The sequence below is a fragment of the Scyliorhinus torazame genome, chromosome 3 (genome assembly GCF_047496885.1).
Source record: "Scyliorhinus torazame isolate Kashiwa2021f chromosome 3, sScyTor2.1, whole genome shotgun sequence".
Taxonomy (NCBI): domain Eukaryota; kingdom Metazoa; phylum Chordata; class Chondrichthyes; order Carcharhiniformes; family Scyliorhinidae; genus Scyliorhinus; species Scyliorhinus torazame.
The window spans coordinates 13,843,222-13,856,451 of NC_092709.1; positions in this window are offsets into that span (position 1 = coordinate 13,843,222).

The window sequence follows — 13,230 nt, forward strand, 5'->3', positions numbered from 1 at the left end:
CTGACTAGCTCCTCCCAGGCGTTGTGGCGACATGATCATTCTTTTTCTCTGTCATTAACCAGGGATGAGAACTTTTCTATACAATTTCTGGCCATTCCCAGATTTAATGGTGAATCGACAAATCATAGTGTCTTCATTTATCTTTGCCAAACCTTAGTGTACCGACTGTGCATAAGCCTTTTTCCTCACAGTGCCACATGGACAAACCCACCATTCTTAATGCAAACTTTATTTGTTTTCCTGAAGTTCAACAGGATCCCGAAAATCTCCATTTTAAGGACACCACCCATCAGAGGGCCTCCCCCATCAGAGAGCCGCCCCCACATCAGAGAATGCCCTATCAGTCACCCCTGCCTGGGGTGAAGGGAAATAGCAGTCCAGGCAGAAACAGTAAAATCCCTAATATCTCCATTTTAAGGACACCCGCTATGCATTTTAGGTGTGGATCTGTTGTACCCTCAATAACGACGCTTAGATTGTAAACGGTAAAGAAGGCTTTAATAAGCTAAGAACTAGCCTGGTGCTGAGACGGGTGCTAACTGGGTGCCGCCCTTATATATGGCTCCCAGGTGGACAGAGCCGGAGGCGGCGGCCCCCAGGATTCCAAGCCCGGTCTTAAAGGGGACATCACCTTATATGATGACAAGGGTACAGTAACCGTTCATCACAGAATCTAATCACTTAATAAGCTCTTTGAAAGGGCTAGCAGATCCGTGATGGGCCCGACAGCCTCCTTTTGTTCCCTCTAGGCCCTTGGAAACAGGGTTGGTGCTGGAGGGCCAGGAAAATAGGGAGGATCCACATTGGGATGGATCCTGACCCATTCCTACCTCTGGCATCTTTCTCAGGCCAGGAACTGCGTCGCCTGCATGCTCCATGGAGGTGGATAGTTAATTAGGGCAATTAAGGCTGGGTAGATGTTCTTTTACGATGGTGCTGCTGTACTGGATTTGCAACAGCAGGCCAGGTGCCCACTGGGGCAGGAGGCTCCATGCCTCAATGATGGGCCAGCGGAGATTAAAGGTTGTAACCATGTCAGAGGTGTTGACCCTCCACCCCGCTCATTAGTTTCCTTCCCCTGCTCTCTTCCTGTTGATCTGTAAGTTACTTCCTTTAAAGAAAACCTCCAATTCTCTTTTGAAAGTTACTATTCAATCTGCTTCCACTGCCCTCCCAATCCGGGTCTTCCATATCACAATAATTTGCTGCATGGAAAAAAATTAGCCTCACCTTTCCTGCTTTTTTTTTTGCCAATGGTCTTAGATCCATGTCCTCAGGATTCTGACCCTCCTGCTCGTAGAAACACCTTCTTCGTGTTTCCTCTCTCAAAATCATTCTTAAGTTTGAACAAGACTATTAAACCTCTCCTTAATCTTCTCTGCTCTAAGTAGAGCAGCCCCAGCTTCTCCAGTGGAACTTTGCTGGACTGTGTAGCAATGATGACAAAGGACAACTTAAACAGTTTACTAAGACCTTCAGCAGCTCGTACACACCATGCCTGTAACCACACTGGTGAGAACTCCCGTACTACCTAACATATCACTGCCTGAGCGCAGATCATGGCCAGATAGACATAAATACACATTCTACATCTTCCCCATTTTAGGTGGGAAAATCCATGCTCGCATGCAAAGAATAATGTTGAAAGCAGTAATTGAACGTTGAATGTTTAAATTGCATAGAGCATGGAGTTGGGCCGCAAACCCCAAGCTTGTCCCTTCCCCCCAACCTCCTTAAAAGAAAAATGGCACATATATACATCTAAGTCAGGACAGACTCCTCGAGCTTGGGGCTTGGTCTGCTCAGCCACCCGCAGCGTGTGGTTACACCAGTTGGCTCTGCTTTCGATGGATCCCAGCTGTCGTCCACACGGCAGATGGCATCAGGTTTGCCTGGAGCGTGCTCAATGGCTGCATCGGTAACAGGGGAGGGCTAGAGGCAGGGGACACGGATTGTGGACACGGACGGCAGTTGCCGTTGCTGGAACAGGTGCCTGTAGCAGGTGGTGCTGGTTCCTGACATCAGGGCACCATGTGAGTTGACCATGTAATTGGTTGGGGAGCGTGGCTGTGGAGCGTGGGGATAGTGGCTGTGGTTTGAATCCGCGCTGCTGGCCCTGTCCTGCATCACAAACTAGCTGGCTAGACAGAAGGGGAAGGGAGGAGCATGGGCAGTTGTTGGATGAGATAGTCGAGGTGGACAGGAGATACGCTGGTGCCTCCACTAAAGAGTTGTTGGCGGAGAGGAAGAGGTTGCAGGGGCAGTTTGATAGGTTGATGACAGCAAGGGTGGTGGGCCAGCCCCAGAGGGTGAGGAGGGTGCAATATGAATATGGGGAGAAGGTGAGCTGTATGCTGCCCACTAGCTGAGGAGGCAGGCTGCATCCAAGGAAATCTTAAAGATGCGGACAGAGAAGGGGGAGAAAGTGCCAGAGATGGGGAGGATAAATGAGGTGTTCAGGGGGTACTACGAGAAGCTGTGCAGGGCTGAGCCAGATGGAGAGGAAGAGGAAATGGAGCAGTTCCTGAATGGATTGGAGTTTCCAAGGTTGGAGGAAGAGAGGAGGCAGGCATTGGATGAGCCGCTGAGGCTGAGGGAGGTGATTGACAGCATTAGGGGGATGAAGTTGGGGAAGGCTCCAGGGCCGGACGGCTTTTGGGCGGAGTTTTATTAGGTGTTTGTAACAGAGTTGGCACCGCATTTGTTGGGGATGTTTAGTGAGGCATTGGAGAAGGGGGAGCTGCCAGAGACACTGTCGTCGATCACGCTAATCCCGAAGAAGGGGAAGGATCCATTGGAGTGTGGGTCATGTAGACCCATTTTGTTGTTGAACACAGATGTGAAAGTTGGTGGTGGGAGGGATGGAGGAATGTGTACCAGGGGTGGTTGCTGAGGATCAGATGGGTTTCGTAAAGGGCTGGCAGCTCTCCAGTAACATCGGGAGGTTGTTAAATGTGGTCATGACTCCGTCAGTGGGGCGGGTGCTGAAGGTCATTGTCTCTATGGATGCAGAGAAGGCTTTTGATCCGGTGGAGTGGAGGTATATATTTGAGATCTTGGATAGGTTTGGATTTGGCCCGAAGTTTGTAGCATGGTTGCGTTTGTTTTATGTAGGCCCGGCGGCAAGTGTATGTTCCCGTAACAGCCTCCCCGAACAGGCGCCGGAATGTGGCGACTAGGGGCTTTTCACAGTAACTTCATTGAAGGCTACTTGTGACAATAAGCGATTTTCATTTTCAAATGGGACGAATTCACGGAGTTTTGGGCTGCATAGAGATACGTGACAGGGGTGTCCGCTGTCACTGCTGTTGTTTGTGCTGGTAATTGAGCCCTTGGTGATGGCCCTTATGGGGTCTATGGAGTGGCAGGAGATTGTGAGCAGGGGCAGGGAACACCGGGTGTCTTACGCGAGTGACCTGTAGTTGTTCGTATCAGACCCGCTGGAGAGTATGGATAGGGTCATGGGAATATTAAAGAGGTTTGGGGCCTTCTCTGGGTATAAGTTAAATGTTGGGAAGAGTGAAATGCTTCCGGTGAATGCAGCGGAGTGGGGGGCCAACTCGAGGATGTTGCCATTTAAGTTAGGGAAAAGTTCAGGTACTTGGGGATCCAGGTGGCGAGGGAATGGGTGACGATGCACAAGTGGAGTTTGACAACGTTAGTTGAGGGGATTAGGAAGGATTTTAAGAGATGGGGTACATTATACCTGACCCCGTGAGGGAAGGTGCAAGTTGTAAAAATGAATGGGCTGCCAAGACTCCTGTTCGTTTTTCAGACCCTGGCCTTCTTCCAAAAATTGGAGACAGTGTTTATACAGGCAGGGAAGGTGCTGAGGGTAAAGAGGGCCCTGCTACAGAGGCAGAGGCAGAAAGGGGAGTTGGCGCTCCAGGACTTGCTGCACTGCTATTGTGCAGCGAATGTGGAGAAGGTGAGGATATTGTAGCCATCTGGGATGGCCACTTCCCGATTACAAAATGGACACTTTGCAAAGATTGCAGGGAAAATGGACAATGCTGAGGAAACAAGCAGGTTCAGAGCTTGTCTGTATATTGGAGCCGCAGCTCCCAGACAAGACCAATACTGTAGGCCAATTGGCATACTAATGGCCCATTTCCGGGGACAAAAGAGTAACATTTGAGTAACCGATACTAAGGCAGACACCCCGGCGCCAGAGGAGACCGAAACAAAGCAGGCCAACGGCCACCTAGGACATGCCCAGCCATCAGGGGACCCACCCCTTTTACTGGATGAAATCAATAGGAATGATCGAGAAATGGCCCAATTGATTGGGGCCAAGTTCAAGGCCCGCCCAAAAGAGCGCGAAGCCCCTTTGGGTATAAGAACGAGCCCCCAAGAGAGAATTGTTCTCTTGGCTCCGGCTCTCACCGAGGAGAGACCTGTCCAACAGCTGCACCAGAAACAAGTGAGTCCAAGGTCAACGCACGCTACCAGACAGACAACCTTAGCTGTTCCCCTGTACCAGTTCGACCCCAGCAGCCTCAGAACCGAACAACGGCCATTGTTCCTCTGACTGAGTGGGCGCCCAAAGCTAAGTATAGGCTTTAGCAGTAGTGATAGTTTAGTCTGTAGTATTTGTGCATGAGTAGATTTAGCTGTGTGTGTAAATAAATAAGCATTGACTTTGAACTAACTAACTGATGTACCGAGTCTTTGATCAGTATTCAGGTTTGAACCTCGTGGTGGTATCGGAAGAGTTGCAACTCTAGAGAAAACGTAATTAGAATTAAGGAAGGCGACCATATTGACCGCCATATTCCGAGCCAACCAAAGAGAGCAACAATATGGTGAGGCGATTGTGTGTGTGTGTGTGTGTGTGTGTGGGAGGGGGGGGTGGGTGGGGGTCGAGATGGAGGAGGAGTCCTGCGGGGGATCCAGTCTGAGGGCAATGGTGACGGCTCCGCTGCCGTTGGCTTTGGGAAAGTGTACAGGGAGCCCGGTGGACAGTCAGCATGTGGAATCAGCTGAGGAGACATTTTAAGTTGGAGGGGATGTCGGTGTTGACACCACTGTGCGGGAACCACAGGTTCAAGCCGGGGGAGATGGATGGGATGTACAGGAAGAGGGGGGGAGTTGGGCCTGGTGAGGGTGAGGGACTTGTATCTGGAAGGGCAGTTTGCGTATCTGGATGATTTGCGCGAGAGGTTTGAGTTGCCGAGGGGGAGTGAATTCAGATACATGCAGGCGAAGGGCTTTGCAAGAAAGGAGTAGAGGACGTTTCCCAGGTTGCCAGGATACATTTCCCAGGTTGCCAGGGTATTGGAGCAACTGCTGCCCCCGGATGAGTCGGGAGAGGGTAGGATTGGGGAGGAAAAACTGAAGTGAAATTATTATAAATCTCTGACCTGATTGGCTGGTAGGAAGTCTGTTAAATTTGAAAAAAAATAACATTGCAAAAAAACTAATTGAAACTTATCAATAAACTAGGTAGAGGAGTAACTAAACCTGAGGGCAGAGATTAGTATTTAGCATTAACTTTATAGTAAAAATTTAGCATCAGGGCCATATAGTTAATTGTAACTAAATCGAACAATAATTCAAGTATTTATTTCATATTAATTAACTAGTGCTTAAATGTCACTCAGCGGGGTGCAGTGCTCCAACTGAGAGATGTGGCAGATCTGTGACGCTTCCAGCGTTCCAGTCGACTACGTCTGCAGCAAGTGTAACCAATGGCAGCTCCTCACAGACCGCGTGGTTCGGTTGGTGCAGCAGTTGGATGCACTTAGGATCATGCAGGTGGCGGAAAGCGTCATAGATAGGAGATATAGAGACGTCGTCACACCCAAGGAGCAGGCAGACAGATGGGTGACCGCTTGAAAGGGCAGGCAGTCAGTGCAGGAATCCCCTGTGGCTGTCTCCCTCTCTAACAGGTCTACCGTTTTGGATACTATTGAGGGGGATAGCCTATCAGGGGAAAACAACAGCAGCCAGAACAGTGGCACCACAACTGGCTCAGTTGCTCAGCAGGGGAGGGCAAAGTGCAGGAGAGCGATAGTTATAGGGGACTCTAGAGTAAGGGGCACAGATAGGCGCTTCTGTGGACGTGAAAGAGACTCCAGGGTGGTATGTTGCCTCCCTGGTGCCAGGGTCAAGGATGTCTCTGAACGTTCACAGGACATCCTGAAGGGGGAGGGGGGGTCAGAATAGCCAGAGGTCGTAGTGCACATAGGTACTAATGACATAGGCAGGAAGAGTGATGAGGTCCTGTGGAAGGAGTTCAGGGAGTTCAGTTTTGGGCCCCGTATCTAAGGAAGGATGTGCTGGCCTTGGAAAGGGTCCAGAGGATGTTCACAAGAATGATCCCTGGAATGAAGAGCTTGTCAGATGAGGAACGGTTGAGGACCTTGGGTCTGTACTCGTTGAAATTTAGAGGGATGAGTAGGGATCTTATTGAAACTTACAGGATACTGTGTGGCCTGGATATAGTGGACGTGGAGAGGATGTTTCCACTTGTAGGACAAACTATTGCAGAGGACACAATCTCAGGCTAAAGGGACGATGCTTTAAAACAGAGATGAGGAATTTCTTCAGCCAGATGGTGGCGAATCTGTGGAACTCTTTGTTGCAGAAGGCTGAGGAGGCCAAATCACTGAGTGTCTTTAAGACATAGATAGATATGTTCTTGATTAATAAGGGGATCAGAGGTCATGGGCAGAAGGCAGGGGAATGGGGATGATAAAAATATCAGCCATGATTGAATGGCGGAGCAGACTCGATGGGCCGAGTGGCCTAATTCTGCTCCTATATCTTATGGTCTTATGTTCTAGGATTGCAGAAGCTGGAGAGTTACCGGGAAGAAGTGTTTGGGACATTATCTGAAAGTGTTTGGTGGGGAGGTCAGGCCGGACCCAATGGTGGTGATCTTTAGGGTATCAGAAATGCTGTAGCTGCTGGATGGGAAGGGAATCGGTGTCATGGCCTTCGCCTCTCTAATTGCCCGCCGAAGGATCTTGCTAAATCGGAGACCGATTATGGTGACTTAGCCAAAACGATGTACATGTGTTAAAGTAACAATCAAAATCTTATACAGACAAAGTTATTACAGAGTTACATTCGACTCTCCTGGGACTTTCCTTATGCACGACCATCCTCATATATGCCTTCCAACCTTCCGATGAGAGTCGGATGTCACCTGACCATTGTCTCAGGACCGCCTGGCAGATCTGTACCGCCACATGCCACATGCTAGTGGGAGGTCGCACAACCAACTATATACAATACTGTTTGTAGGCATATCACCACATCCCCCTTCCTGTGGAGATATTGATCTTTATGCACAAACATGATTAATATCTTTACTTCACAATTTGGTTCATGTTTAAACAATATAAGCAAATTTTACTGGTGTGTCCATGGACATGATATGCCTGCTCGGTGTATGTCCGTCGTGCACAGCTTACTGTGCGCCCCTCACGGGATCGCCCCTCTGATCGCTTGGGCTAATGCCAGCCTATTTGAAGACTGGTTTGCGTGCCTGTCTCTTGCTTCGTATTATTTTTACACGATGCTTTTTGAAGATATATGTCCTTGTTGGCCACACCTGCGTCCCCGGTTTTTTATTCTTGCGTTTTTTTTATACTACGCTCTTTGCTGCTGCTGCATCGCTGTACGTTCTCTGTCGCTGGCTTGTCGGTTATAATCTCGACATCGTCTCTCCTGGTTTCACCAGTGGGATGTACCACCTCTCCTTCTCTTCCCCTTTTTTGCTTTGATGATCCTTTGGTGAGTGTTTCTCTGTTTATGTTTGGGTTTGGCAACCCCTGTCTTACTGCTGGTCTGCACCATGTGCACAGAAGCATGCAGATCTTCAGTTCGTTCCCGAGGGATCCTGTAGTCACAACCAAGTTTGTGCCCTCCAATGGTGGTTGCAGAGCCTCACTCTCTGGTGCCCGAGTGGAAGCCACATCTATAACATCGGGCACTATCCCTTCCTGGCTTGTTGGAACATCTATTGATAGCTCCTCATCACTAGCGATTGCGATACAAACGGTATCTGGCCCTGACTATCCAGGCGATGGGTCATTCTGGTCGTGCACTACTCTGTATGTGTGATCCGTCGAGCTAAATAGCGCTATGGTCATTAGCTCCTCTAATTCATCCTCCGTTGGAGTATCCTCAAGCATCAGGAAGTCGACCACTACAACCACTTGAGAGGCCCGAGATATGATTCATCATGTGCCTCTGGAGTTAGGTCCTTCACATTTGGTTTCACGTCGACTGAGATCACCTCATCACGTCCTCGAAACCATCGTACCAGCACTCCATCATCGGCCTCTGAGCTACCATTGTCTTCATGGTCTTCATCATCAGAGTTAACATCATCATACTCATCATCACTATTGTCGTGCTCATCATCAATGTCATCGTACTCATCATCACCATTGTCGTGCTCGTCATCAATGTTGTCGTAGTCACCATCATCATCTTCCGTGAAGTATAAAACTGCACGTGGAAGGATGTGTTCATACAAGAATTGGCCTACCTTTAAATCAGCAGCGAGTCTTGCTGCAGAGCTTCCATCCAGCACTCCATGTTCCGGAGCCTCCGGGGGAGTGAAGAAATTGAAGAAAGAGTCTTCCGTACAGCTTTCGTGACTGCTTTAGGAGCAGACCGAGCCTCATGCGACTGTTTCAGTCTCATGATTTTCATTGTGACATTTTTTTTCCATTCTTCCAGTCAATGTGGCATTCTGTGCCCGCCATGATTTCTAGCCGGTCAAGGAATGAAGGTTCAGACTCGTCAGGCCATCTGGTATGTGTTCGTGAACACCTCCTTTGTACAGTACTCACTGGGCTCGAAATTAAAACTCCAGAGTGATGTTCATCGGCCGTTCACGCTCTGAACATTTAACATTCACATCTTGCAGATGCTTTAATGCGGGCTCATCATGCTCCTGTATCATGCCACTGAGTCACATATACCTTCTTGAAGACTGCTAACCAGAATGCTGGAATGCCCTTTGGTTCCTCCTTCTCTTCATCTGATTTGTTGAACTCCGCCTGGGCGTCTGCTGGATCCTCATCGAATCGCACTATCATATCTTGCTGGGATTTATTGAGCTGGGCTCGCCACCCACTGTCTGGAACATACAGTCACTCAGTTAGGTTCAGGGATTCACATTCATCCGCTCCTATGATGGACTCAATTTTCATGTCCACAATATAAAACGGCAACATGTACGTTGTGTCGTGCATGCCACAACATTCACCGAACATCTCCCATCTTTTTCGTACCGTACCGTAGCGTACCGGCAGACCCAATCGATCAACGACGTTCGGCTGCACGTTCAGCCTGTGCAAAGTGGACCGACTGAGCAGGGCTACTCCACCTCCCCAAGCGCAAGTCTAAGCCTCATGCAGCTGAAAGTGGTGCACAAAGCGCACCTGACCAGAACCCGAATGAGCAGCTTCTTCCCGGACTTGGAGGACAAATGTGAGCGGTGCCAGGGAGGCCCAACCAACCATGCCCACATGTTCTGGGCATGCACCAGAATTGTCGGGTTTTGGACAGCCTTCTTCGAGGCAATGTCCAAGGTTGTGAGGGTGAGGGTGGAGCCATGCCTAAGAGTGGCAGTCTTCGGGGTATCGGTCCAGCTAGAACTATTCATGGGGGAAAGGCCGACGCCCTCACCTTTGCCTCCCTAATCGCCCGCTGGGGAATCCTGCTCAGCTGGACCACCACCCGCAGCCACAGACTGGCTAAATAAATAAAATTAATAATCTTTATTGTCACAAGTAGGCTTACATTAACACTGCAATGAAGTTACTGTGAAAATCCCCTCGTCGCCATATTCAGAATTCTCAGGTGGTACGGGAATTGAACCCGCGCTGCTGGCCTTGTTCTGCATCACAGTAGACCTATCGGAATTTTTCCACCTGGTGAAGATCATGTTCACTATTCCAGGGTCAGAGGAGGGCTTCCACCAAGTGTGGAGGCCATTTACCAACTTGTTCCAGGATCTGATTGAAGCCAACAGGCAATAGAGTGGGGGGAGAGGGGGAGGGGACGCACGGGAGCCAACGGTACGGGAGGGAACAGACAGGGAAAGGGAAGGGAGGGGAGCAGGGTGGGGGGGGGGGGGGGGGGAGGCGAGAGAGAAAAGGGGGGGATCTGGAAAATGGCTGATTCAAAGTCTGGAGGGGCCTAAAACAAAGCCACAAGAAAAAGAATCCCCAAGGAAATGCCGAAAACAGGATGGGGGAAGGGAGAAGAAGGGGGGGGGGGGTGGTGGTATGTATTAGGGGTAGTACGGTACCCTGTGATGCCGAGAGGATATTGGTAGACAGACACTTTGTCCTGATTGGATCTGCCGCCTGCTGGCTCCACCCAGTAAGGCGGAGTATAAGAACCCAGGTTCTCCCAGCAGCCGCATTCTGTAACCGAGCTGCTGGGGAACAAGTCTGCGTAATAAAGCCTTCGATTGACTTCATCTCTTCTCACCTCGTGAGTAATTGATTGTGCTACAGGGGTGCAATAGACAAAAGTGGGGGAGTGGGGAGGGCACCGCTCACATGTAAATAGCAGATAATTGCCCATTACACAGTAAAGGACCTGAACAACGAATGAAGGAGCATGGTGGTGGTGGGGAGGCACCAGGAGGGGGGGATTCTATCCAATTCACCAACTACCTTCTGTTTCATAGCAAGGGATACTCTTCTTGGAGCTGAGACAGCGGGCATTACTGAGTCGTCCAATCTCATGTGACATACGATCGGCAACTTCCCAATAATATCACAGTTGAACAGATCTTTGTCATCCAGCATCTCTGGGGTTTGGTGACGCAGCGTGTGTACATCCTGCCCAATGTAGATAAGTCCCAGTGCAATGCTGTCCTGGTGCCCCTGGTTAGACACCCTGTTTGACTGCGTGGGGTTGGAACTCACCCTGTGTGCTGTAGGAATGTAACGATTGTAAACTCCTGTCTATCATAGAATCATTGCATTAGAGATTGCGATCAAGCATTAACACACTTTTATACTGTTGTGGCCAAGCATTTATAATAATAATCTTTTATTGGCACAAGTAGGCTTCAATAAAGTTACTGTGAAAATACCCTAGTCGCCACATGTTCGGCACAGAGAAGGAGAATTCAGAATTTTCACAGCTGGTGCAGGAATTGAACCTGTGTTGCTGGCTTTGTTCTGCATTACAAGAAAGCTGTCAAGTCCACTGAGCTAAACCAGCCTCCTATACTGTTGCATGCAAAATACAGCTAGATTTCATAAACTTTGCACTTACTCAGGAAGTACTCCTGCAGTCAATGCATGTTTGTTTTGTTTCAGCTTGCACTTATTCAATTCAAAAATATGCAAACAGGTCAATGAAAGTAGAATCATTCTTGGAATTCTGATGTCAGATCAGCCTTACAGATCATCTTCCTCAAGTAAAGGCAGGCTTATTAATATTCTCAGCATTAGTCCAAACGTAAGGTGAAATGAATTGTCAGAAAAGGTGAGGCTGATGTCCACTCACTGGGAAAGGACCAGCATGTGCTTAACTGCAGGCAGGCCTTATTGAACTAACTTTTATTTACAACTCGCCGACTGAGAGGCAGCAGAGAGGGGAGTACAGTAAAACGTTACGCTTAGGCGGCACGGCGGCACAGTGGTTAGGACTGCTGCTTCACAGCGCCGAGGACCCGGGATCGATCCCAGCTCCGGGTCACTGGCCGTGCGGAGTTTGCAAATTCTCCCCGTGTCTCTGTGGGTCTCATCCCCACAACCCAAAGATGTACAGGGCAGGCGGATTGGCAAGGCTAAATTGCCCCTTAATTTGGAATTTAAAAAAAAAATGTTACACTACCCCCCCCTTAAAAAACAACTTATATGTTAAAATATAAAATGGCACTTGTACCTAATTTGCCACAATGAGATAATAATAATCTTTATTATTGTCACAAGTAGGCTTACATAACACTGCAATGAAGTTACTCTGAAAATCCCCTAGTCACCACACTCCGGTGCCTGTTCAGGTACACAGAGGGAAAATTCAGAATGTCCAATTCACCTAACGAGCACGTCTTTCGGGACTTGTGGGAGGAAACCAGAGCACCCGGAGGAAACCCACGCAGACATGGGGAGAACGTGCAGACTCCGCACAGACAGTGACCCAAGTCAGGAATCGAACCCGGGACCCTGGCGCTGTGAAGCAACAGTGCTAACCACTGTGCTGCCGTGTCACCCAATATAACTAAGCAAATATCAGCAGTACCTGAAATGTAACAGGTTGGGTTGCATATTTGTTGTTACTGTAATCACAATTAATACACGTGTTACCAATACTGTGGGAGTAATTAGAATGTTGAAAAGAAAGCTTTTCTTAATGCCTGTTTGTATTTAACAAAATTATTAGCATTTAACAAGAAACAATGAAAAGAACAACTGATTTCTTCTTCCTTCCTACATATTTTCAAACAACCTATCAGGCTTCTTTCTCTTTCTATACTTTCTTCCAATTCCAATTCCATTAGCTTGACTCTGATCTCTCAGCATCTCTTGACTACCAACACCACCTAATGGTTACCACTGTCACATTGATTTATTGGTATTAATCAAAGACTCTGCTGGTGGATTCCGTGATTCTGGAAGTTTCTTTGCAGCATTCACTTTTGTTTTTAAGACTTTCACTTCCGTCCGTAGCAGGAATTTTGACCGGGGGAGGTTTCTCCTGCTCTTCCATTGCCAGATTTTGTCGCTCAAGCAAATGATGGACACGGCACTGGTGGGCTGTCTCTTCAATCGTCACTGGATATGTGAATTCACCTCGGGAGACACCTTCCGGCTGTTCACGCTGGTGGGATCTCCCACCCCCATTGCGGATTTCCTGGCGGTATGGGGTGAATCCAATGGGAAATCCCATTGACGGTGCAGAATCAGAAGATCCTGTGGTGATATACATCACTGTAAGTACACAAAGGGTTAATGTACATACACTACACCTAGCTAGACACTAGAGGGAGCACCAGAGACATGACACACAGACATTCAACCAACAGGTCAGTAAGATGGGACACGACCAATGAGCATTCACGATACACATAGAGGTGACACTACCACAGGGGGGCATTACACCAACCCATATAAAAGGACACATCGCACATGCTCAGTCTCGTTCCAGTGGAGACACTCAGTGAGTACAGACACAGGGTTGCTTGAACATCACACCCACCACGTGGATTGTAGCAGACTGGTTCGTCAGTCTGAGTAGCTA